Raw genomic sequence first — 24,227 nt, 5'->3', positions numbered from 1 at the left:
AGGACCCTACCTTCAAGGTCCTGCTTACTTTTTTGACTTTGCAGTAGCTCATAATCAATCTGCATAACCTAGAAAACATACTTCTTCGATTTGGATCATTTTCTGAGCCAGCAATATGTAATGCGATCCTTGTTTCTGAAGTCAGGCAGCAAAAGCCCATCACAGCTCCCAGACAGCCATGAGACTACAGTGGCCAATAACCAACATGACACAGGCTACGACGCCGTGAAGCTGTCAGCTTTAGTAGGCAAGCGTTTTACATACTTACATTTTCAGACTATGATGGGTTATCAGAGAAGGCCACACTGAGCCGAGGAACAGCTGGACGGTCACATTCTGGTGTACGGGGACAAGGGCTTCAATATACGAATCGGGAGAATCACGGCTCAGTCCATAACAGGGACTGAAGGAAACACAATGCCCACGTTTCCCAGTTCCACCCTTCTGTGGCGCCATTGCTCCCAGCTGCTGGTGGTTGCCCCACTATCTCTCCCCTTACCTTCCTTTCTCATTCCTTCCCTTCAGCATTCCACCTTTCTCTGGTCTTGTTTTTGATTTTGAGAAAGGGTCACAAGAAGCCCCCCCACACTACCCTTGAATTTGTTACTTAGCAAAAATGACCTTGACCTCCCAATCCTCCAGTCTCCACCTGCTGGGATTACAGGAGGGCACAAGATCAATCACCCAGTTTATGCAACACTGGGGACCTTTGGATTTCCCAAGGCCTTGTGAGTGTCAGGCAAGTGTGCTCTCCTGACTCAGCTACACCCCCAGCCCCATTCCATCAAATTCAGAACATTTTCATCATCTCAAACACCCGCACTCAGCAGCAGTCACTCCTCATTTTCCATCTGCCCCCGTTGTATAAATTTATATTATTAACACATTGGCTCTCCTTATTGATCGGTCTACAGCGGGTCTCCACACTGAATCCAGATTTCAGCCCATCATGGCCCAGCGAAGACCTCTGTGTCGCCAAACCTGAGGATCATCTTTGTCTGTCTCTCTCCATTTTCTTTGTTCTCTCAGGAGCCTCCTCCTCAGAAGGAGGGCTTTTCCCGGGTTACCTGACAAACCTCTGGTTTTCATCTCTCTGCGGATCTGTATTCCAGCCTCATCTGCTGTGGGCCCCTCTTACCTCACTAATAACATGTGGTCTCCTTTGGACCTCCTCTCACTCTGGACTCCTTCCCACCTATGCCACCCCACCCCACCCTTCCCTCACCCTCCCTCCTCCCCGGGACACTCATTGTTATTATTTGCTGACTATTGTTAAATGTGTATCTCCACATCATGCTTCTGAGTCCCAGACAAGTATCAATCAGCTTCTCACGTGACATCTCGGTTCACACATTCCATACTTCAAACACACCATCTCCCCCACAACCTGCTGTCACTTCAGTATCCCCCTCCTTGCTGCATCCTCTCAGTGCTCAGACAGAAGGAGCAGCCCCGCCCTCCCCACCTCTATGGTTGATTGATTAGCAGTTTTTGTCCATCTCCTTTCAAAGCCACTTGTTGTCCTCACTGCTCTGTCGATCAGACGCCGCCATCTTGTACCTGGGCGGTTGGAAAGCTGCACCCACTCTCATTCTGCCCTCTGCACCCTCTCCTGTCGGGAAGTGCCAGGGGTGACAGTGCCAGCGAAAGGTGGTGCACAGCCTTTTTGTTCCTTTTCTGAATACCCCAAACACATGTCTTTACTATGCGACCATCTTACGGCGCAACAGGTCCTGACTATGAAGACCATCCAAAGGCTGTTTTAATAAACAGAAGGATGCAAAAACAATTGCCCTAATTGTTCTCAAATTAAGAACTAAACTACTTGAGGGAGAGGCAGGGGAATCTTTGTGAGTTCGAGGCCAGCCTGGTCTACAAGAGCTAGTTCCAGGACAGGAACCAAAAAAAAAAAAAAAAAAAACCCAGAAAAAAAAAGAACTAAACTACCAGGTTTAGAGAGACTCAACAACACCAGGCAATGAAAGCACACACATTTTCACACACCAAAGAGCTGCTAACAAGATCCCAAGGACAAGACGTGTGATACACAGACCACATTCCGAAAAGGAGATGTATACGGCCGCCTTTGCTTCATTTTCACTTTGCTCTGTCGTGTGGCATTCTGATTCTTTCCTTTTGGCTCACCAGTCAGCTGACTCCACTGACAAGAAATGGGTTGTTTACGTGTTGTAGAAAGCACAAAAGACAACGTACACGCAAGGTTCTTCTGTCACCTACCCTCTCCTGCCTTAGCCCCCTCCCAAATACTCATTATCAACTTAGTCAAAACAGGGCTCAGAGATATCTGATCTTTTCAGTAACTTAACCCCCTTTAATTTTCAAATCACAGTTATTTAGAGTGTGTGTGTGTGCACACACGCGCGTGCGCTCTTGTGTGACGCCACAAGGCACACGTGGAGTTTAGAGGACAGTTTTCTCTTTCCACTAGGTGAGTTCCAGAGATTGACCTCAGTTATCAGGTGGGGCAGCACAAACCTTTATTTACCAAACTATTTCACTAGCCTTTAGGGGTTTTTGTTCTGTTTTGTTTGTTTGTTCTAATTCTAGCCTGGTTTCTAAAGTGGTTTCACTGTCTTCCCTCCTCCAAACATTGTATAAAGTAGAACCATATTATTCTTTTTCTCCCAGTGGTTACGTGATATTCCGTTACACAGAATTGTCTTCTTATTTGTTCCTGTCTGTGCATTCCTTTATTCCCTTAATAATTACAGTCCAGGCAGAATACACGACGTGAGGGAGGTTACAAAAGACACTTCCATAAACAGCCTCATAGAATTAAAAAAGAAAAAAAAAAGAAAACACCTTTCCTATTGCTTCGACATTCTTAGAAAGGACATAGGGTGATCCTTAGATAAACAACCAAGTAGAAACTCAATAAAATTCACTGATCAAACACCAGACTTTAGATATGTTGAAAGCGGAAGATAAAATAAAAGATAAGTACTATAGATGTATTTTTTTCCCTGCCTTAATCAGTTTGCTTTATCAAACCAAAGAAACGTTTGTGAAAGCTGGTTTACAGGGTGCCCTGGCTTAGAAAAGCAACTGGTAGGAACCATTTACCTACAAGCTGTCCTCTGCTCTCCTCCAACCTTCTGAAACAGGGTCTCACTAGGTAGTCCAGGCTGATCCATCTCTGGATCTTCTTACATAATCCTACCCAGGGCTCAGATTACAGGCTTGTACCACCACAGCCAGCCCTACCTAACCCTACCATAACTTTCTCTCAGGGGCACTGATTTCCTCTTCCCTCCCAGAGATCCAGCTCACAAATCTGGGAAACACTGTACCGCTGAGTTTGATTTCCAGCTCTTTCTCTCCTTCAGAAAGGTCATCAACATCATTTAGTCTTAAAGACTTATTTATCTTTATTTTATTTGAATGTGTGTTTTGCCTGCTGCCTGCGGAGGCCAGAAAAAGGCATCGGATTCCCTGGTAACGGAGTTACAGGGATGGAACTGGGTCTTTTGTGAAAGCAGCCAGTGCTCTTAACCTCTGAGTCATCTCTCCAGTCCAAACAAGCAACATTTTTGAAAAAAAGATAAACCATGGATTTAGTTAACTTTATGCATTGCAAGAAAAGCTAAATTTAAAGAAAGACAAAGAAATCACCTCTTTCTGTACAAAGTTACTGTCAAAACATAGGCATTAAGATAAATAATTTGCTTTTTTTTAAATTGTGGTTTTTTTTTTTTTTTTTTGGTTTTTCGAGACAGGGTTTCTCTGGTTTTGGAGCCTGTCCTGGAACTAGCTCTTGTAGACCAGGCTGGCCTCGAACTCACAGAGATCCGCCTGCCTCTGCCTCCCNNNCATAATTTTTTTTTTTTTTTTCGAGACAGGGTTTCTCTGGTTTTGGAGCCTGTCCTGGAACTAGCTCTTGTAGACCAGGCTGGCCTCGAACTCACAGAGATCCGCCTGCCTCTGCCTCCCAAGTGCTGGGATTAAAGGCGTGCGCCACCACCGCCAGGCCTAAATTGTGTTTATTTGTACGTGCATGAGTGTACAGGGATATCTGTGCATCATTAGTGTGCAGGGCCTACAGAAGCCAGAAGAGGGCATTGGAACCCCTCTGACTGCAGTTACAGAAGGTTGCAAGCTGCCATGTGGTGGCTGGGAATTGAACCCTCCCCCCCTTGTCTGTAAGAGCAGCAAGTACTCTTAACTGCTGAGCTATCTTGCCCAGTCCTAAAATTTGCCTTTAAAAAAAAAAGCCAATGAGTGAGTGTCACAGAGAAACTACACAAGGTTCACTCATAAACCTCTGCCTCTGCCTCCCTAGCGCTGCGATTAAAGGCGTGTGCCACCACCGTCCGGCCCTTCATAAATATATTCTTACTCATTTGTTTTTGTGTTTAAAGTTTTTAGAGTCAGGGTCTCACTTAGCCCAGGTTGGCCAGAAGTCCCTTTATGTGGAGGAGGGCAGGCTTGAAGTGATCCTGACTCTGCATCCAAAGAGCTAGGAATACCGGGCAGTGGTGACGTAGGCTTTTAATCCCAGCACTAGGGAGGCAGAGCAGGTGGAGCTCTGTGAGTTCAAGGCCAGCCTGGTCTACAAGAGCTAGTTCCAGGACAGGAATCAAAAGCTACAGAGAAACCCTGTCTCACAAAAACAAACAGAGAGCTAGGTTTATGGGAGCGTCTCACCACACCCAGTTTTATTTTTTTAAGTGGCCTGGTGGGACAGCCAGCTGAAGCACAATAGGGCCACATGTCCCAAGCTGCCCATTAAACAGCCTTCCGCACACAACCTGTGCCTTCGTATCCGGCAACTGTGCACACAGGACTTTGGGGCTTCCAAAACCCTGTCCATGTACATAGTTCAAAAAACCCTATAATGTCATTTTTCTGAGTTCTGTAGAAATTTTTACTTATCCCTATCTCCTTAATGTACACACATTTGAATCATAAAGTAGGGTGCGTGGGGCAGGGGTCACCCAAATTCACCTACATAGACTCTTGACCCTCTGTGTCACCCATGTACCAGACACTAAGCCTCTGCATTACAGCTGTGGCTGTTGAGAAAAAAAAAATTGTTGGTTCAAATTTCCATTTACTCGGACAGCAAGCTAGCAAACCAATCCATTTCTATTGCCTTCTGGGCAAAACGCCTGGGCTTTGTAAATGTAAAATGAACTCCTACTGAAAAGGAAAAATAAACCCAAGGAAAAGAAATTTCATTGCTGATGCCCTTTTCTGGATTCCTACCTTTCTGGAGCCTAAAACCAAGGGCATTCCCCACCACAATGGTATCTGGCCTGTGGTTAATCGCAGGGCCATTTCATTTAACCTTCTGTATTGTGACATCATCTTAGACCAGCCAGCTTGGGACCTCCCTCACGTGTTCAATTAAACACCAAAACATGCTTATCCTTATTTTTGTTAATTATATGTTCATTCCCATAGGACAGTCCATGCGATCCTACACATATGCACCAAAACCAGAAGGGAAGTAGAGTCTGTCATAAAAAAAATCATTTCTATCAGTTAAATTCATTAAAGGTTCAGCAGTTGCCTCGATTCCTAGTTAGACGACCATGGTTGGTTGACTTGGAGAACTATCACCAAGTGTGGAAAGTGCAACTCCAAGGAAATGCCAAGCTTTGACCATTTTTTTTTTAGACAGAAGAAGATCCTTCCTACAACCTACTGCTGAGGTCATCAGAGAAACCACACACGGTCACTTGTGCCCCCAAGGCAACAGAAACGCACAAGTCCATTCACGTAGAAAGTCACCCTTCCAGTGGTCATTCTGGTTCCGGTTTCTCATCCTTGCCCCAAAGCAATTCACCTAACGGGGCAAATGACAAGATGGTTAGCATCATTAACCTCATTAGGAGCAAGCACCCTTCCAGCTCACCTAGTGGTGCCACTAGGCACGGTGACTAACCCCGTCAAGCGGTCTTATGATGTTTGGAAACCCACCCCCTTGACCTAGGCGGGGCACCACCCCTTGAGTCAGCGCGGGTGTCCCCGGCCCGCACACGTCGCAATCGGGAAGCAGTTTCCGAAACCCGAGGAGGTGCGGAGGTGGCTTATCCCTTCTCGGGCCCCACCCCTGAAAGTTACTGGGAGCGGCACCCAGAGAACTTTCCCAGATTGATCCCCGCCCGCGTTCAGGGAGGTCTGCCGGGCTCTGCGCTCAACCTGAGGCTGGGAGCCACCTCGCGCTGCGTGCCAAGCCCCTCCTTCGCTGCACCTTCTAGGGCCGCAGAGGGGAGGGTCGGCTGTGACCGCCTTCCGAAGAAGTCGCACCGGTTTTTCGAGCTCGCCTGGACGCCGGGAAGAGACACGGCCGCGGGAGTTCGCGGGAGCCTCGGGCCCGGGGTGAGTCACGGCTGGGAGCCGGAGAGGGCAGGCGAGAGTGCGAGAATGAATGATGTCAGGAGCGCGCAGGGCGCGGGCTGGAGACGGAGGGAGGGCGGGCCCGCGGTAAACAGAGCTGCGCGCTGCCCCGGGCTCCGCCGGTCGGAGACCCCGCCCTCGGCGCCGCCGGAGTCGCCCGGAGCCCGGTTCGCTGCAACGCGGGGACTGAGGCCTGGGGCGGAGCGGCTTCCTCAGCGGGCAAGACCCGCACAAAGTTTGCAGCTTTCGGGCCCGGTCCCCCGGGTCCTCGGCGCCCAGCGAGTGCCCCCCCGGCGTGCGAGCACCGGCTGCGTGCGCGAGCGGTGAGCGCCGGGCCGGGAGGAGGATGGGCTGCGGGCTGCGCGTCCTGCGGAGCGCGCGGGGGACGTGGCTCCAGCGGGGACGTGGCTCTGACCGCCACCGCCTCCCCCGGGCCGCCCCGCCCCGGGCATCCTTCCTCAGTTTTCATCTGCTGGGGGTCAGCTGGTGGCTGTCTCTCCTCCCTGCCAGCTGCTCATTCATTTGGAACCCCTTTTCGGGCACTTGGTTGGTGGCGTTGAAATGGCACAGGTTAAACCGTAGATTGTGCAGCGCCACTCTGGGCGTCAGGGTTGAAGTTCGGGTGGCGAAGGAGAGACTGTCACTTGCTGAAGATCTGTGCACAAGAGCAGCCCGGGGCTGCCCAAGGGGACCTCCCTGTCTTTGGCGTTCAGACCTGCGCCCCTTAAGGAAGGAAGACAGGGTTTGTCAGCACAGAGAGGTGGGAGTGGACCGTACCCTGTCACAGTGTGTGGGTCCGGTGATAGTTCCATCTCAAAAGCAAATACTTCAGATGTTATTTCCTGTAATCTTTTATTAATTCGCCGTCCCTCTGTTTTCAAGACCTGCTTTTTCTATTCTAAGGTGACCTTAAAATAATTTTGACATGTGTTTGAACTTTTGGAGAGGTTCAACTCTTTTTGTCCGTGGGTTCGTGTGGACTTTTTAACAGTTCCGTTCTTTGCATTTCACTCCTAGCGTCATCTAACTAACCCTGAACCCTTGGTTTACATTTAACATCCGGAACCCGTAAAATGAGATTAGGACTACTTCAAACAGTGTTGACTAGTAAATAAGGGATTAATGCGGGTAGTAACTGAGGATGGAGGCACGAAGGTCTGATCATAAACGTCTTCTCCAAAGCGGACTCCACTAAACTGTAACTGTTGACCTGTAAGGAATCGCAAGTTCCAGGAGGCTGAGGTAAACGCCAGGTTCCTTCTGTCGAACCTGTCCGGCCCAGGTTAGCTCGTGAAAGGCGGGTCTACTCCCTTAGGGTGGAAAGGGAGGTTTTTAGAGGAAGTCAAATGTTTCAGGGTGGATTCCTAAGAAGGTTTTGTCCCCTCCCTCTGTTGTGAGAACTAGTAAGTGTTTACGAGACTTAAAAGCCAGCCCAGACAGACAGAGAATGAGACGCCTGGACTTTGCAGGAAGAAGGTATCTGTAGAGCGCTATCTAGCATTTCTTTCTTTCTTTCTTTCTTTCTTTCTTTCTTTCTTTCTTTCTTTCTTTCTTTCTTTCTTTCTTCCTTCCTTCCTTCCTTCCTTCCTTCCTTCCTTCCTTCCTTTTTTCCTTTCTTTTGTTTTATAGCCCATTTCATTGGTCCGCTTATGGTCTCCTAGCTGAAGAGGTTTGTTGTTGTTTTTTAATTTGCGTTGATATTTTGCCTGCACGTACAAGGATGCCAGATCGCCTGGAGCTGGAGTTACAGCTTGTCTTGTGGGTGCTGGGAATTGAACTCGGGTCCTCTGGAAAAGCAGTCAGTGCTTTTATCAGCTGAGTCTGAGCTGTCTCTCCAACCCCTTGGGTTTTTTTTTTTTTTTTAAAGAAAGTTAATCTTTAATTTGATGTTGTTAGTTTCATTTTTAAATTGAGCTGGTTGACCTATGAACCTGCCGAGAAACTCGGGAACACACCCGTAAGTAGTCTGTTTCACCGTGTTCTGCGTTTCTTTTTCCCAGAGCTTGGTAAAAGCCCTAGGAGGTATTTGGAAGGATCTGAAGCATTTGCTCTGACATCTTAACAACACTGGGGTGTGGGGAGGGGGCCGTGGCCATGGAGGTGGGGGGGGTGCAGAGGAGTCTAAGTGACTGGCAGGCCCTGCGTTAACTGTGCAACTCTCAGTGAGTTACGCTCTCAGCTGTTTTGGGATTTTAAACAAAATATACAGAGGTTATCTTACATTTGTTAAAAGAGACAGTGAAATACAGATTGTGGCCTTTTTTTTTTTAAAGTGATACTTCCAGGTAATATTTTGAGAGAAAAGGTGGGAGGGGAGGGAGGGAAAGAGAGAGACAGACAGAGACAGACAGAGGGACTAAAGAGTGAGTCTTACTGTGCGGCCTCCTGCCTCAGTCTTCCCAGTACTGGGATTTCAGGTGTGCACTACCCTGCCCTGCTTCTTCCTCCTCCTCCTTTTAGTGGACAATTCCTAATAATTCTGGACTAAAGAAGGAGTAGCCTTCCTTCGCCTTCTGGTAGAAGCGAATCCTGAACTACTACTATCAGGTCCGTCATCCAACTCATATTTACTAAGTCATTCGACTTCAATGCGGAACATTTATTAAGCACCTATTCTATACTAGCACTGGAACATTTATTAAGCACCCATTCTATACTAGCACTTGTGTATACATAACAGCGCTGAGACAATGGAGATTCTGGTACTGCTCTTGTGACTTACGGTCCAGTCAACAAAACCCAAGTGCTATGGGGTTGAAAAGGAGGAGCGCTGGGAGCTGGGAGGAAACCAGAAATGACTGAACAGGTGGGAGGGGAGGGCTGCCTTCCTAGTGGCCAACTGATGGTTCTTGAGTTGGGCTCCTTTATTCTTGGGTGACTGAGCACAATGCAGATAGCTTGCTTTGCCTATTAAAGTGATATTGCCAAATTAACTTAAATAATGTCAAACAGACTCACTGAAAAGAACTTAAGGGTAAGATAGCTCAACCAAGACTGATTTCCTTTTGGCAAAGCCTTAAGATAGAGCTTTAAAAGGATTACCACGTGTGTCGGTATCCCCACGTCCTGCTTTCCCTTGTATTAGGATTAATGTTAAGAAGTAGTTAGAAAAATGGGCAGAATAGACCTATCACCTTAACAATCACTTAGCATTTTACCTTCCTGTGTGGGCACTCAAGTGCTGTGTGGGTTGAGATGACTGTGGACAGACGCTAGTGGTCCCTAGAACTACTCCCCACCACAGCCTTGGGAGGTGGCACTCTTGTGTATCTGGGGGTCTTGCTTGGTACCACATGCAGTGCCCGTGGAGGCCAGAAGAGGAAGATGATGGGTCTTCTAGAACTCAGTGGCAGAAAGTTGTGAGCCTTCACGTCGCTGCTGGGAAGCAAACCTGGGTTGTTGGGAAGAGCAGCCAATGCTGTTAACTTCTGAGCCATATCTCCAGCCCCACGGTAGACATTCTTTAACTTTTTATCGGGGAGAAAGTGATATATAGAGTTAATTAACTTCCAAAAGTTGCCAAACGGAAAAGCTATTCTCTACAAACCTGGGCTTGATTTTTATGTATTCTAACTTTCCCCCCAAACTCAATTATAAGCTACCCTTATGTCACTAGGAGATTCTCATATAACACATATCATCTTTAGTTTTCTGAACCAATTCCATATTGAACCAAAACCAAGTTTGTTTCCAATTTTCAGTGTTTCTAAAGATTTCTTTTTTTTTATTTTTTATTTTTTTTTTGTTTTTGTTTTTCGATACAGTGCCCGTCCAGGAACTAGCTCTTGTAGACCAGGCTGGCCTCGAACTCCCAGAGATCCGCCTGCCTCTGCCTCCCGAGTGCTGGGATTAAAGGCATGCGCCACCACCGCCTGGCTTCTTTTATTTTTAATTTTAATTATGTGTATGCATGGGTCTATATGGAAGTGTGTGCACCTGAGTACTGCGCCCTCTGAGGCCAAAGGCCTCAAATCCCCCAGAAGTTAAAGATGCTTGTGAACCTCCCAGTGTGGGGGCTCAGTCACACCTGGATCCTGCGTATCCCCACTTTTCTCTGCTGAGCCCACGTTTTCACTTTTTTTTAATTAAATAGCAATATAGAATGATTATTTTTCAGTCACCACTTTGCTTTTTTAAAAGTGAAATCTATTTAATTTAGCTGTTTTCTTGAAAGGCTATTTTTCAGTATTAGAAAAAATGTTCTGTTTGTTTATTTTTGAACTCTAGAGATCAAACCCAGGGCCGTGTGGCAAGCCCAGCCCATGCTTTCACCAGGGTCACAATCTCTAGGGCCTCTCCTTTCTTTGAAATCTCACTTGTTCCTTACAGCTTTGGGTTTGAGGATCAAGCTTGGTGGAGCTGCCCAGCGGGAACTGGTTCTTTACTCTGGGGATTATCTGATGAAAAGAGAACATTCCAGCTTTCTTAAAGGACTGTTTATGTTTTTATTATTAGTCATGAAGCTAACCTTATTTTTTGAGAAAATACAGCAGAGAAGAACCGGGTTAATTTTGCCAGGCAGCTCTGAAAAAGAAATTTTATTTCTACAGTTACATCATCCGCACCAGTGAGATAGCATTAAATATTTTCAGATACTATGTTTATATTATTATATTTAGTATATTAACTTTAGGATAAATTGCATCCATTTTTATTTACTTATTTGAGGTAAATAAATAAAACTACATAGTGTAGTTCTAGAGCTCACCATGAAGACCAGGTGGCCCTTGAACTCAGTGATCCACCTGCCTCTGCTTCATAGAGTGCTGGGATTAAGCAGGTCACTTTTTCACTTTTTCAAAAAGTTTGTGCGTCACCCGTATGAAATTGTCAGGCTGATTTAATGAAAATGCAAGCATTGCCCATTGTTTTCATTGCGAGTAGAGTACATTTCTTTGTATAGAGATTCTCAGGTTTTACAAGTATGTCAAGCCTTCTTTGTTACTGAGTCAAGTTTTCAATGTTGCCTTCTATTTTCATTTCTATTTCTTGCTATGAAGACAGTTCTGGCCTTGAACCCACAGCTGGTATTATGGGTGCCTGCCACCACGACTGGCTAACATAAAGTTTATATTAACTGGAAATAGAAATGAAAATAGAAGGCAACATTGAAAACTTGACTAGGGCTACGTAGTAAAACCCCGTCTCAAAAAAGTAGTTGATTAGTTGATTTATCTGTATGGTTTTGCAAAGCATATTAAGATGGAAGGAGTGTGGGATTCAGCATCTTTTAGATCCCCAATTCAGTTCAGTTGATCTACCGTGGCTTGTGAGTCAAAGGAAGCTTTAAAGGAACAATAGCTAGGATTAAAATGTAAATGGGATACTGAATGTGGTGTTCCCCTTTGCCCAACCTTTATACCATTTGTTATAACAACTTGAAATGTTGCCTTATAATTTGTTTATGTTATATTTAAATTGATTTCACATAAATGCGTTAGAGCCTGTCCTGGAACTCACTCTCTAGACCAGGTTGGCCTCGAATTCACAGAGATCCATCTGTCCCCGCCCCCCCCCCAGTGCTGTGATTAAAGGAGTGTGCCACTCCCCCCCGTGATGTCACATATTTTTTTTTATTTTTAATTTTTTTTTGGTTTTTCAAGACAGGGTTTCTCTGTGGCTTTGGAGCCTGTCCTGGAACTAGCTCTGTAGACCAGGCTGGCCTCGAACTCACAGAGATCCGCCTGCCTCTGCCTCCCGAGTGCTGGGATTAAAGGCGTGCGCCACCATCGCCCGGCTGTCACGTAATTTTTTAAGATAAAACTTTTTGCACATTCTTCCATTTAAAGACTTATTTTTATTTTTTTAACCTGTGTGTGTATAGGCAGTTGTGGGTCACCCATTATGGGTGCTGGGAACTGAACTCGGCCCCTGGAAGAGAAACAAGTAACAAGTACTCTTAACCACTCAGCCATGTCTGGAATCCCATCTTTGTACACATTCTTTATTTTATTGTATTTTATTTGTTTGTTTCTTTGTTTATTATGTTTTGAGACAGGGTTTCTCTATGTAGTGTTTTGGTTTGTTTGTTTGTTTTAATTTCGGATATTCAAGACTGGATTTCTTTAGCTTTGGAGCCTGTCCTTTTAGACCATGTTAGCCTTGAACTCACAGAGATTCCCACCCCCTCCCCCCTGCCTCCCTAGTGCTGGGATTAAAGGTGTGCACCACCACCGCCCAGCCTTTTCTGTGTAGTGTTGTCGGTCCCGTAACTCACTCTGTAAAACAGACTAGCCTAAGACTAGAGATTCTCTTGCCTTTAGGATTAAAGGCGAGCACCTCCCTCAACTGGGAGGCACAATTCTACAGTAAGTAGAATTTTTAAAATTCTTAAGAAAGCTTTTCTGTCCACCAGATGGAGAGATAGCCTTGAGGTGGGAAACTGGATGAGAGGTGGTCTTTATTGTCCCAAAGGCAGGCTCTGCATCCTTCCTTAGGGTGGTGCTTAGCGCCCCAGGCCTGTTGGAATCTCCTTCCTCTTGGGTCCGTATTCTTTCTTGACCCTCTGGGCTGTGGTATAGCAGAGGACAGATGGAATCACAGGGTTCTCTGCTGCATCTACCACAAAGAAGCATGCTGGGGAACCACCTGTCGCCAGGTGTGCCTTCACGCCGCCTTGACATCCTAAAGGCGTTAGTAGTTGCGAGGACTGTGTTAGTTGTTAGTCTGATCTAATGCTGACGGAAGGCATGAGAGGATGAGCTTCACTGAGGGCTGTGGAAGGAAGTGGAAGGGAGAAAAAGTGATCTTAAGTCATAGATCCTTAACCGGCTGTTCCACAGCGGCCAGTCCCCAAAAAGAGCGGGGCCCTTCCAAGAAGGTCCACATTACTTAAATGTGGGGGGAAAAATCTTTGAAAAAGAGAGAGGACAAAGAATTGTGTTGGTTCTAAGCCTTGCCACCCAGAAGACGGAGATGCTGGGGTAAAACAGAGAGAAGGGTAAATAATTGTAGATACTAAAACACTAGTGCGATCCCCTGAAGTGTTGCTGCCATCTTCAGATAATCCTGCAAAGCAGAGATTACCGTCTCCTCTCTGGAAGTGGAGGAGCTGGGCAGTTTAGCAAGACTCAGGAACCCAGAACTGCAGAGACAGCAGGGAATGGAAGAAGCAGGGGTTTGAAGGCCACCCCACGTGGGCTTCCAGGGCTCCTCCCAGCGCCGGCATCTCTTCAGCAGCTTCAGAGATGTGTGGGGTTTCTGGGGCCATATCCTGACATAGGGCTGGTATCTATAACCTCCTCGGATGGTTCTCTGCCCTCTGTGCCTAAGCCCGGGAAGCTGTGCCCACCAAAGTGCCATGCCTGGCAGACATGAGTGTGTTTCTGTGCAACCCTGCTTGCTACCGGGTAACTTTAAAGAACCCCCTCCGCTTGGCTGTAAAATGGGAATAAAACATTATTTATGTCAGAAGGTGATTGTGTGGATTATGAGACGCAATGTGAAGAAACCATGTGAAGAATGCATGCTTGCTAGGTTTTTTTTTTTTTAACATAGAAGCTACATTTCTAATTTAAACGGAGGTTTCTATCCTATTGCCTCAAAAATTGAATTTCTTTTGTGATACAGCTTGTCTGGGTTGGTGGGGTCTGACTCCGTCTCCTATTGTCCCATTCCCTTTGGTGTTAAAGGGCAGTGAATGGCGGGTGGGTCACCTCCGTGGAATAGAAGTGCTTCTGTGGGTGCTGGGCCAGCTCTTGAAGAGCGGGCACAATATGCTTGCCCTCCCCTGCGGGTATGCAGATGTGGGGAGGGAGACTCTATCACAGCTGGTGCTGCCCTCTCAGAGCATAGCCTTGTGGGAAGTACTGTACCATTGGCACCACTGTCCCTGAAACTGCAAGGCCATTAAGAATCACAAACCCTACTGTCCTTGCTGTGTGTCTTTCTGAAGGAGGCCTGGGACAGCTGTTCAGCAGGGCCGCCACTGTCTTCTGTTAGTTGCATTTGCTCAGCAGGTTCTTTAACTGCCTTGTTCCAGAAAGCTTAATTGCAACCCAGGGTGTTGTTCTGGTTAAATTAGTGTGTGGGCCACCTCTGGGGAAATGCCACATAATATGTTTACATATATGTAAAATACATGCCCTAAGGTACTTTAGTTGAGGCTGAGAGCATGGGACAGATTGGTTGCTTTATGCAACAATCAGGAAGAGTAAAATTTAACAAAAATGCATAGTTCTTGCTTGGTCCCAGGGTTTGTTCTCAGTCCTTAGAACTTTTATTCACTGACTCCTAAAAACAAGGCACTATGATTATCTTCATTTTATTTTTTCATCTACCACTGAGCTACCTCCAACCCTTGGAGATCCCTCTGATTTGAGAAACAGAGATATTTTCCGATGTTCTGTTAGCGTGCCTTAGAATGAACTTCTCTTTTTCTTTGATTCTGAGGTCAGTTCAGCATCAACACATGCCAGTTAAGGCCTTCTCCCACTGAGCAGCTTCCATAGCTCCAGAATTAGGTTTCAAAGGTAGCCGTCGGACTATGGAGCCTAACCACTGGTCAGATATAGACTCTCACTGTCGTGTGCCCCCCCCCATGTTCTTGGATGTGGAATTAATTGAAAGAAAAATCAGACCTGTCTAAACATGCTTTGTCGCTGCTCCTTACAGTCTTGCCTGTAAACAGTCAGGGCTAGAACATGCATTTGGAAAACTTGGACACTTAATTTCCAGTGTGGTATCGCCAAAGGTTTGGTTGGCCCTCTTGAGTCCAGGAAGAATGAAGTCATTCTCCCATTCCCATCAGCACAGAAGTTGAGCCAAAAGACCAGTCTTTGGCCCTCTATTTGACAAGATTTTATTGGTTTACTTTTTTTTTCATGAATGTCTATGTGTGTTTTCCCTGCCTAAGTGTCTGTGTATCACGAGTATGCAGTGCCCACAGAGGCCAGAAGAGAATGTTGGATTTCCTGGGACTGCAGTTAAAGATGGTTGTAAGCTGCCGTGTGGCTGCTGGTAATTGAACTTGGGTACTCTGGAGGAGTAGCCAGTGCTCTCAGCCACTGAGTCATCTTTCCATCTCTGATTTTATTGGTTTTAATTTTAGACTTTCTAGTAATTGATAAGGACTATTTATTTTAACTTACGGAGGACAGTAGCTTATGTACCGGAGATTTCATTGACTCTTCTTTTTAACGAAATCGTTGTTTATAGCGTGTGTCTATGGCCCAGAAATATGTGCGTATGTATGGAGCTCAGAGGACAAGGTTGTGGAGTCAGTTCTTTCCTTTCACCTTTGTGTGGGTTCCAGAAATCAAACTCAGTCACCATGGCTGAGCTGTCCCGAATCATCCTCGGTCATGTAGGTACACAGTTTTATCGCAGGAGCCTTGTAAGTTAACAGGAGAAGCAGATTAAAGCAAGACAGTTGGCATCATTAGGACAATTCCTGTGGCCACAGTTTGGCCCTAAAAGTGGAATGAGGCCAGGACTCAAGAACATACATAGCCTCTAGAAGTTTTGCTCAGCAAAGAAATGGGTTTCCTATCCCACCCCGTGCCAGCTTACACCTTGGCTGTAGCTCAGTGAGAAATCTTATCTCCAGAATGCCTAGGAAAGAAATGTATGTTTTAAAGCCATTAAATGCATCATAACTTGTGTGGGCAACAATGGGACCCTACTGCAGAGCTACTCCAAAAGACTGCTTTTTTTTCCCCTGTTAGATTGATTTGTTTTATTTTATGTGTGTCTGTGTTTGGCTTGCATGTATGTCTGCACCATATGTGGGTGTGTCAGAAGAGGGCGTCAGATCCCCGGAACTGACATTATGGATGGTTGTGGGCTGTGTATGGGTGCAGGGAACTGAGCCCAGGTTCTCAGTAAGAACCAGAAGTGCTCTTAGCTGCTGAGCCATCTCTCCAGCCCCCCAGGCTGCTATTTGACGCCTCATTCAGCCTCTAGAAGGAGCCACAGCAGTTTACCTGGAAGTGATAGAATCAGGATGTAAGACATGGCACAGTAGAGCGTGTGTGTGTGTGTGTGTGTGTGTGTGTGTGTGTGTGTGTGTGAGATAGAGAGAGAGAGAGAGAGAGAGAGAGAGAGAGAGAGAGAGAGAGAGAGAGGTGGGGTGGGGGTAACTAAGGACTCAGCCTCTGCTCTCACTTGGTTCTCAGGAGAAATTGCCTTGGATTTCATACATACTTGGAGTTTCGTGAATAATATAGTCTTCCTCAGTTCCTTCTAAAGTTGATGCTCTATACAGCATCTTTTGAGTACCTGCTATATGCTAGATGTCCCCCCCCTCACACACACACACACACACACACACACACACACACACACACACACACGCTAGGCAAGTGCTCTCTACCACTGAGCTGAATGCCCAGCCTTTTTAATTCTTTAGACCGTTACTTGGTGACTCAGGCTGGTGTCAAACTCAAGATTGTCACGTCTCAGTGCTGGAATAGCAGATGTGCCCATTGTGGCCATTTTCCTCCGTTCCAGAATGCAGCAGGGAGCAGGAGTTAAGATTTCTCCTCAAATGCAGAGTCTGCCTGTGTTGAGAAGCCAGGTTCTCAGAGATGGACAGGGTGACAAGCAAATGATGCTGATAAGAAAATCCACTTAGGTTTGGGCGGGTTCTCTGAAGGAAGTAGATAGTGACGGAGAGGCCTTCTGCTGCAACAGGCTGACTGGATTTGTCAGAAGAGGTCAGGCTTTCAAGGCTCAGCAGAGGGTACCATGCCTACCAGCCTATGGAACAGGACAGGAGATGCAAGGCATAGGAGACCAGCTGTAGCATGGGAGGAACGGTAGTGACAGGGTGGGGTTGGGGGAGGCAGCTGGCTGACTCGCAGGGCCTCCTGCTGAAGTAAGAGGATGATGATGATTCCAAATGTCACAAGAAGGCAACATGAAGTGCTTAAGGGACCGGGAATGACCGACTTGTATTTGTGGCATAGCCCTGTAGCTAGTGGCAGAAAGAGGTAAGAACTCCATTCTGAAGCCTTGGGAACATTCTATGGGAAAGTGATGTGGAGTAGGGGATGGTACTGGAGGTGGAAAATGGCAGCAGGTGAGTTGTGGGTGTGTGGGTGGGGCATGTAAACACGATCTAGTCGGAGATCTCTCCGTGGGCGGGAGCCATGTGATAGCTAACTTTACTCTTTGGTAATTAGGTAGTTTTAGTTGACCCTTAGTGGAGATTGATTTCAGCTGTGACTGAGACCTAACTTTTAGGACCCAGGTTAGGGCCAGAATTGTCAACATGGAGTAGCAATGAAGGCCGTCAGTATCAAGTGGGGGGAGATTTTGTAAACAGGGAACTCCTGACTCATAGCCAAATGAGTAAGTCAAGGTGGACAGCACACGGAGTTACCACAAGGCAAGGGCAGGCGGGGAGCGCCACGTTGCAGGTGCAGCTGACTGTTTGTTGGAGGGAGAGTGGGGTAATCAGCTGTGTTGTAAGTCGTAGTTGAGTAAGGTGAGAACCCAGCCACCACTGGGTTTAGCAATGCATGTGGTGAGTAGGGGGGAGGTAGAGGGTTTTTCCAGAGGAGGGATTTAGAACACAGAAGCATCCATTTCCAGTATATGCAGTGGGAACCTTCTCTTCTCTCTTTACTGTCTGGCTTACGGATGCTCTGTCTCCAAGTTCCTGGACTGTCTGGTCACTCTACTGCCATATAGCAAATGCAGGACCAGGCTGTACCCTCGCCCATCTCTCTGATGCTCTCCCTCCAGCCACCTGCCCCCAGTCCCCTCTGCCTTGCCTGGCCTGAGGCTTTTGTCCAGGATTGCATCTTTCTCCTCATCTCTTTCCAATATGTTTCGTTTGTGTCCTGCCCTTGTGTGGGGATTTGGACGGAAACCCTACGGAAACCATTTGCCTATTTCAAAAGACCCACACACCCCTCTCCTATTCCTCTCTTTTCCGTGAGTGAAGTTATCTCTCAAGTCCTTCTACACAGTTCCTTTATTTATTTGGTATTTTCATCAGAGTCTTGCTACAGAGCCCAGGCTGGCCTCCACCTTCAAAGGGCTGAGGTTGCATATGTGAGCCACCATAACCAGAGTTAGCATTTTTGCTTGCTTTTTTGAAATAGGGCCTCCTGTAGCTCTGGCTAGCTTTGAACTCTTGATCCTTTTGTCTTTTCCTCCTGAATGCTGGGATTATAAACCCTCATCACTATGAACGACTAGCCTCACCTTTTCTGAGACGTTTGTGTGACCCAATATACTCTAAGTGTCTTGAGTCTGAGGAGGCCTGTGGTTCACAGACTGGGTAGGAGGTGACTACAAAATGTCACAAGCTTCCTTTTGGAAAGGCTCCTGTTTTTATTTTCTCTTTTGGGTTTTACCTTTCTCACCACTGATGTGTGGTGCTTTTGTGTGTTGTTTGTTTGTTTTTCCTTCCAGCCCAATCACCTTGTTTTTCTCTTCATTATCCTCCCGTCGCAGCGCCCCAGTTATACTAGTTGCCATGGAGACAGTAAATGTACTCTAAGTGAATGGATATTCCTTTAGGTAGAGGGATGGGGTGTGGGTGAACCTTGTTTTTCTGCAAATGTTTCCTAGAAACAGAAATAATTAACTTTACTACAGACTGTGATATAGGAACAACTGTGAGATTTATTTACTTTTACTTTTTTTAAATAAAAGATTGGCTTTTGTTGTTATGGTCGTCGTCTTTTTCAAGACAGGATTTCTCTGTGGGCCTTAGCTGTCCTGGAACTCATTATGTAGACCAGGCTGGTCTCAAACTCACAGAGATCCGTCACCCTTTGCTTCCGGAGTGCTGAGATTAAAGGCGTGTGCGACCATGCCAGACTTGAATTTTATCTTTCAAATGATACACCTGAGATGACTCAAAAGAACCTTGTGCTCATTCCGGGGCATGTACTACTGTCTTCTCCCATACCCCCCACCCCAGCTCAATTTGCATGGTTTAATTTTTATTAAAACCTGTTCTTAGTAAACTCCAATTTTCTCCATAAAAGAAAGGACCTCTGGAACCTTGCGTTCACCGAACTGTTACTTGTGAAAGGTCTGAGGGTTGAGCACGTACTCCGGTGACTTGAGTATCTGTGTGAGCATCCTGAGACTCAATCATTTCAGTGTGAAGTTTAAAAGAAAGAAATGCCTTTTACAGTCACTTGTCCTCAAACAATTTAATGTAAGAGAAAGTGTCCGGAAAGAGAACCCAGCCCTACCCTTTTAATATATCCAGGCTTTAACACATAGAGCCGTGGGTGTGCCTGCCCATTCCTATAAGCTCCTTCGTGATGCCCACCGTTTCTCAACACTGGCTTTGGAAGCAGAAGTGGAAAGAAGTGTGGTGTCAGCGGTGAGTTGCCATAGACACTTGTCAACAGGAGCTGTTAGCCCAGGCTGTCATGGCAACGCAAGATTGGAGGTGGAGTCCTGAGGCCAGTCCTCGGGTCAGCCTCTGTCTGGTGTTGACTTGTGCCTGAGAAGTATCCATGGCCTCCTGCCCTGTGGGCTGGGGTTGGAGAGTAAATACACCGTGCAGCACACGCTGCTTTCTGAAGGGCCTTCAGGGTAGCCAGCCTGTGTAATTGGTTGTTGTGAATGTGGTTCCTAGAAGCCACAAGGAAGATCTTTCGAGATGAATTGTTTGTATTTGAAATTACAGTGTAGGGCTTGCATGGAATTTTGAAAACTGCTGAGAAATAACTTTGGGTATGTGGTTGTTATTTCTGTAGATGCGTTTCTGTCTGACGGTCAAGTACAAGGCATGTGGACGGTTTAAAAGGAATATAGATTATCAATTTTTGTTTTTCTTTTATTTTTTCATTTTATTTTATTGTTTTTCAAGACAGGGTTTATTTGTGCATCAGTCCGGACTGTCCTGGAACTTACTTTAATAGACCAGGCTAGCCTTGAACTCAGATCCTCCTGGAACTCATTTGTAGATCAGGATGGCTCTGCCTCCTGAGTGATGGGATTAAAGGCATGCACCACCACTGCCAGGCTAGATCGTCAGTTTTAAGAAGTGATTAAAATACCTAAGAGTTGTGTCATTTGTAGGGATGAGGACCTGCAACCAACGCAACCAACGTGGTCATGCATGAAGAAGGACTTTCAGTAGACAATAAGAAGACCCTAAGAGAGACATACATGGATTTAATCTACATGGGAAGTAGAAAAAGACAGGCTCTCCTGAGTAAATTGGGAGCATGAGGACCTTGGGAGAGGGTTGAAGGGGGAGGGGAGAGATGGGAGGGAAGTGGAGAAAAATGTAGAGCTCAATAAAAACAATTTTTAAAAAAGTGCTTTCAAAATGCCAGTGCCTGCTCTGAGCAAGACTGAAAGAAGCATAATAATAATAATAATAATAATAATAATAATAATAATAATAATAATGCAGTCTGTCATTTGAAATAGCGCATGTTTAAATGTGGTCTAGACATCCCAGATGCAGCTTAAATGCTCATACTTATATTGGTTGCTGATTTGTATAGCCATGGGTCTGGTTTGGTTACCTGAGTTGTTAGGGTCAGAGCTTAAGCTCTTGGACCCTGCCTTACTGGGCTCTGCCACTCATCCCCCTTCAGCATGCCAGTCAGACAGCCGAGTAACAGTGAAGAGCAGAGAGAGGTGTGTTGTTCTGTGTTGCCGCCTTGGGGAGAAGACCAAATTAACAGAGCCAGTGGATATCCCACCTCCCCCAAGCTCCTTGCTGTGGGTCTCAATGAGGCTTAGATTGAAATAGAAGACAAGGAGTGTGTGTAAGGAAGCAGTCTGGCTGTCATCCCACCCTTGTCCCCTTGTCACCCTTGTCCCAGCGTCAGTGTCCCTACCTCCCCCCCTCCCCCCCATAGGTCAGAACTGTCTTATCTCTTTGCAGAGGCAGGTTCCTGCTCTGGAAGGCAACAACCTTCAGGTTTTTCTTTCTCTCAGCATGAGATTCCCGAGGAAATTCCAGCTTCTCAGAGACCTTTGTTTCAATGGTCTGAAGCCAATGGGAGGGGCACAGTGTCTCTTGAAGGTCCCTATTCCTGCCAGGATCCCTGTGGTCTGATTTCTGATGGAGGCAGTATCTGTAAGGATTAACATCAGGTTGGCAGGCTTTACCCATGGGGCCATATCACCAGCCTTACAAGAATGTTCATACTAGAGGCTGGGGACTATAGCCCAGCAACAGAGCGCTTGCCTCCCATGCCCAAGGCCCTGGGTTCAATGCCTGGTATCCTATACACAAACACATTCCCCCCCTACACCCACGCAACCAGATTTCAAAAACTAAAATAAGCAAACAGGAACAATGTTCTTTCCAGATAGCCTAAAGGGCTTGCTGTTTTGGAAGCAAAGGAGTCTTCTGAGGGTTGGCTTCATTTAGTTGCCCTTACCTGTTCATTGCTAAGCTTCATCCCCACCCCCACCGCCACCCCTCACCCTGTACACTTACACTGTTTACTGATTGAAGCCAGCAGGACGAAGACAGACAGGTCCTGTCACCGAGAGCTGAAACGTCCCTGCATAAGGTGTCTGTTCAATATGAAAACCTGTAGGACGCAGCATTGACGATGCAGACCAAAGTTGTCAAGTCACAAGATGTAACTCCACCTTGACCACAGCTGGGATTTTATTAAGGTTGGGGTGTGCTTAGGACGTGTGTTTAGAAGCCTTGAGTTCTTTGGATTGTAGGGGAATGTTGCATCTGGGAATGTTTGAGTAAACTGACATTGTTTTTCAAGGATGTAACTGGGGATTGTTTTCCTCAATATTAGAGTATTGCTTTTCAGCTTAACTCAGTATTTAAAATGTTTTGGTTTTGTAGAAAAAAAAAGTCCGTAAGTATTGCTGAGTTATGGTCAATTATTAGACACAGTATGTTTTTTTTTCTCTAGTTGCTGAGACAGACTACCAATTTAAGGAGAGAGGGAGGGAGGGAAGAAGATTTGTTTTATTTTAGGCTTATGGTTTTGGTGGTAGCTGGTCAGATTGTAGCTACAGTCAGGAGGCAGCTAGAGCTGAACTCTAATGCCAAGGAGGTCTGTTGGTTTGTTCAACGTGACAAGTGGAATTACCTGGTGCGAGTGAGTTGGAAACACAAAAACACAACAAACCCGCTTAGGAGTTTATTAGTGAGGTCGGTCTGCAGAGTGGGCTTGAACATGGCGTCCTGCTTTTAAGGGCTGCCTAGCGCATTCGCACAGGGGGATGATGTGGTTACATCATACGCAGATGACGGAGCTCACGCATGCGCGCAAGGGCTCATGCAGTTGCCTCAGACGTAGGTGCTGAAACCTTGTCGCACGTGGGTCACACAGGGTCCTTTAAGGTCCCCTGGGGCCGTTTGGCACTTCTGCCTGAGTGTGCTTGTCTGCGCACACGTGGCCCTAGAACCTGGAAGTGTCAGCCATGCTGTGTGGCTGAATTATTACAGGTGTATTTACCTTTGTCAGAATTTGCCCAAAATGTCACCTAATGAGGATATACGGTTTTGTATTTTCGGCATCAATGTGTGAGAGAGCCAGGAGCTTCTCGTCCTCTGCAGAGTTTGATGATGTTGGTTTTAGACTTTAACTGGTGACTCTAACAGTGTTTTGTTGTTTTAAATGGTAGCCCCTAATGACACACAGCATCGGAGATCGTGGTCACTGGTGTGTGCTATCCGTGTGTGTTCTCTGATGAAGTATCTGTTCCATTGTTGTTTGCGGCTTGGTTTTGGTTCTTTAGACATCGTCTTGCTCCATCTGGGCTCAAACTTGCAGGCGCCCTTGTCTTTCAACCTCCTCCTGCAGGCTGAGATAAGAGATTTGCACGGCCACATTTAGCGTCCTTCAGATCTTCTGTGCTTTTTAACTGGGCCCTTCTAAGGGCGTATTGATGTTTTTTAATTATATTTATTTATGTTATTTTATATGTGACTATTGTATGTATATGTACCATGCGTGTGCTTGGCGCCATTGGAGGTCAGAAGGCGGCATTGGATCCCCCAAAACTAGAGTTACCGATGATTGTAAACCACCATGTGTATGCTGGGAATTGAATCTGGGTAACTCTGCACTAGCAACAAGTGCCCTTAACCATGGAGCAGGCTTTCCAGCTTCTCTATTGGGGGTTTAAGTCCTCTGCTAGTTATGTGTTTGGAAAGGAAAAAGAGTTGCCCTCGTTTGTAAATTGTCCTAATCCTCTTAACTGTCTTTTGGCAGGCAGAAGTTAATTAAATCCAGTTTACCCACTATTTTCTTTGTTTATGCTTTTGATGTTGTGTCTAAAATCTAAAATGTATCCTATTGCCTAATACATAGTCATAAGAATCCTCGTGTTCTCTTCTACGTCAGCACCTATATGCTTTTGCAATGTGGTGGTGCCCGGTTGCTGAAGCAGTATGTGGGAGGCTCTGCAGTTTGAAATTTCTAATGTCCCAACCATTGTAGATAGGTTTACCTGACAGCACACACTCCTCGCTTTTCACCTGGACACCCACAGACAAATGTCACCCAATCAGAGATCCTGAACCTTAGAAATTCCTCGCCCCCACCTTTCCTATTATAAAAGCCCAACCCCAACTGAGCTTGGGACTCTTCCATCACTTCAATACGTTGGAGAATAAAGGCTCTGTGCTCTTACATATAGGCTTTTGGGGGAACTCCGTGATCTGGGTATAACACTCATACTGTCTCCCTTAGGAAACCCCTTACTCCTACCCATCTCTCAGTGTCCACCGTTAGAAGGTGACTCATTCATTAGTCTGTCCCTGCACATCACCAAGTGTGATGACCCACACTGGGAGGCCAGAGGCAGAGCATTTGCCTGTGTGAGCCTCTCCCTTGGGTCCTTAGCACCGCAGAAAGGCAGGCGGGGAGGGAGTGTATGAATGGATAGTCTACCCTTGCTGTAAAGATGGCGGGGCACAGGCACACATTTCTTTGCTCCTTTGGAACTGT

The 24,227-nt window shown here is 46.3% G+C and overlaps 1 protein-coding gene across 7 annotated transcripts in view; it reads left to right on the top strand.

Annotated features, from left to right (window-relative positions):
- Positions 1-5,985: 5,985 nt before the first annotated feature.
- The window catches only part of Sgms2 (sphingomyelin synthase 2), a 69,091-nt gene continuing 50,849 nt past the window's right edge, over positions 5,986-24,227 (top strand). For 2 of the 7 annotated variants that reach the window (XM_050146632.1, XM_050146548.1), the window contains exon 1: positions 5,986-6,345. The gene's annotated coding sequence lies outside the window, so the exon portion shown is untranslated. Of the gene's footprint in view, positions 6,346-6,394; positions 6,687-7,793; positions 7,840-8,169; positions 8,321-24,227 lie in introns of those variants that run through there. The other 5 variants (XM_050146777.1, XM_050146697.1, XM_050146978.1 and 2 more) reach the window with 4 other exon arrangements.

Source organism: Alexandromys fortis, unplaced genomic scaffold (genome assembly GCF_014885135.2).
Source record: "Alexandromys fortis isolate MF-2015 unplaced genomic scaffold, M_Fortis_MF-2015_v1.1 scaffold_19, whole genome shotgun sequence".
Classification (NCBI taxonomy): domain Eukaryota; kingdom Metazoa; phylum Chordata; class Mammalia; order Rodentia; family Cricetidae; genus Alexandromys; species Alexandromys fortis.
Note: the sequence above shows the minus strand (reverse complement) of the source record. Positions and strands in the feature narration are given on the sequence as shown.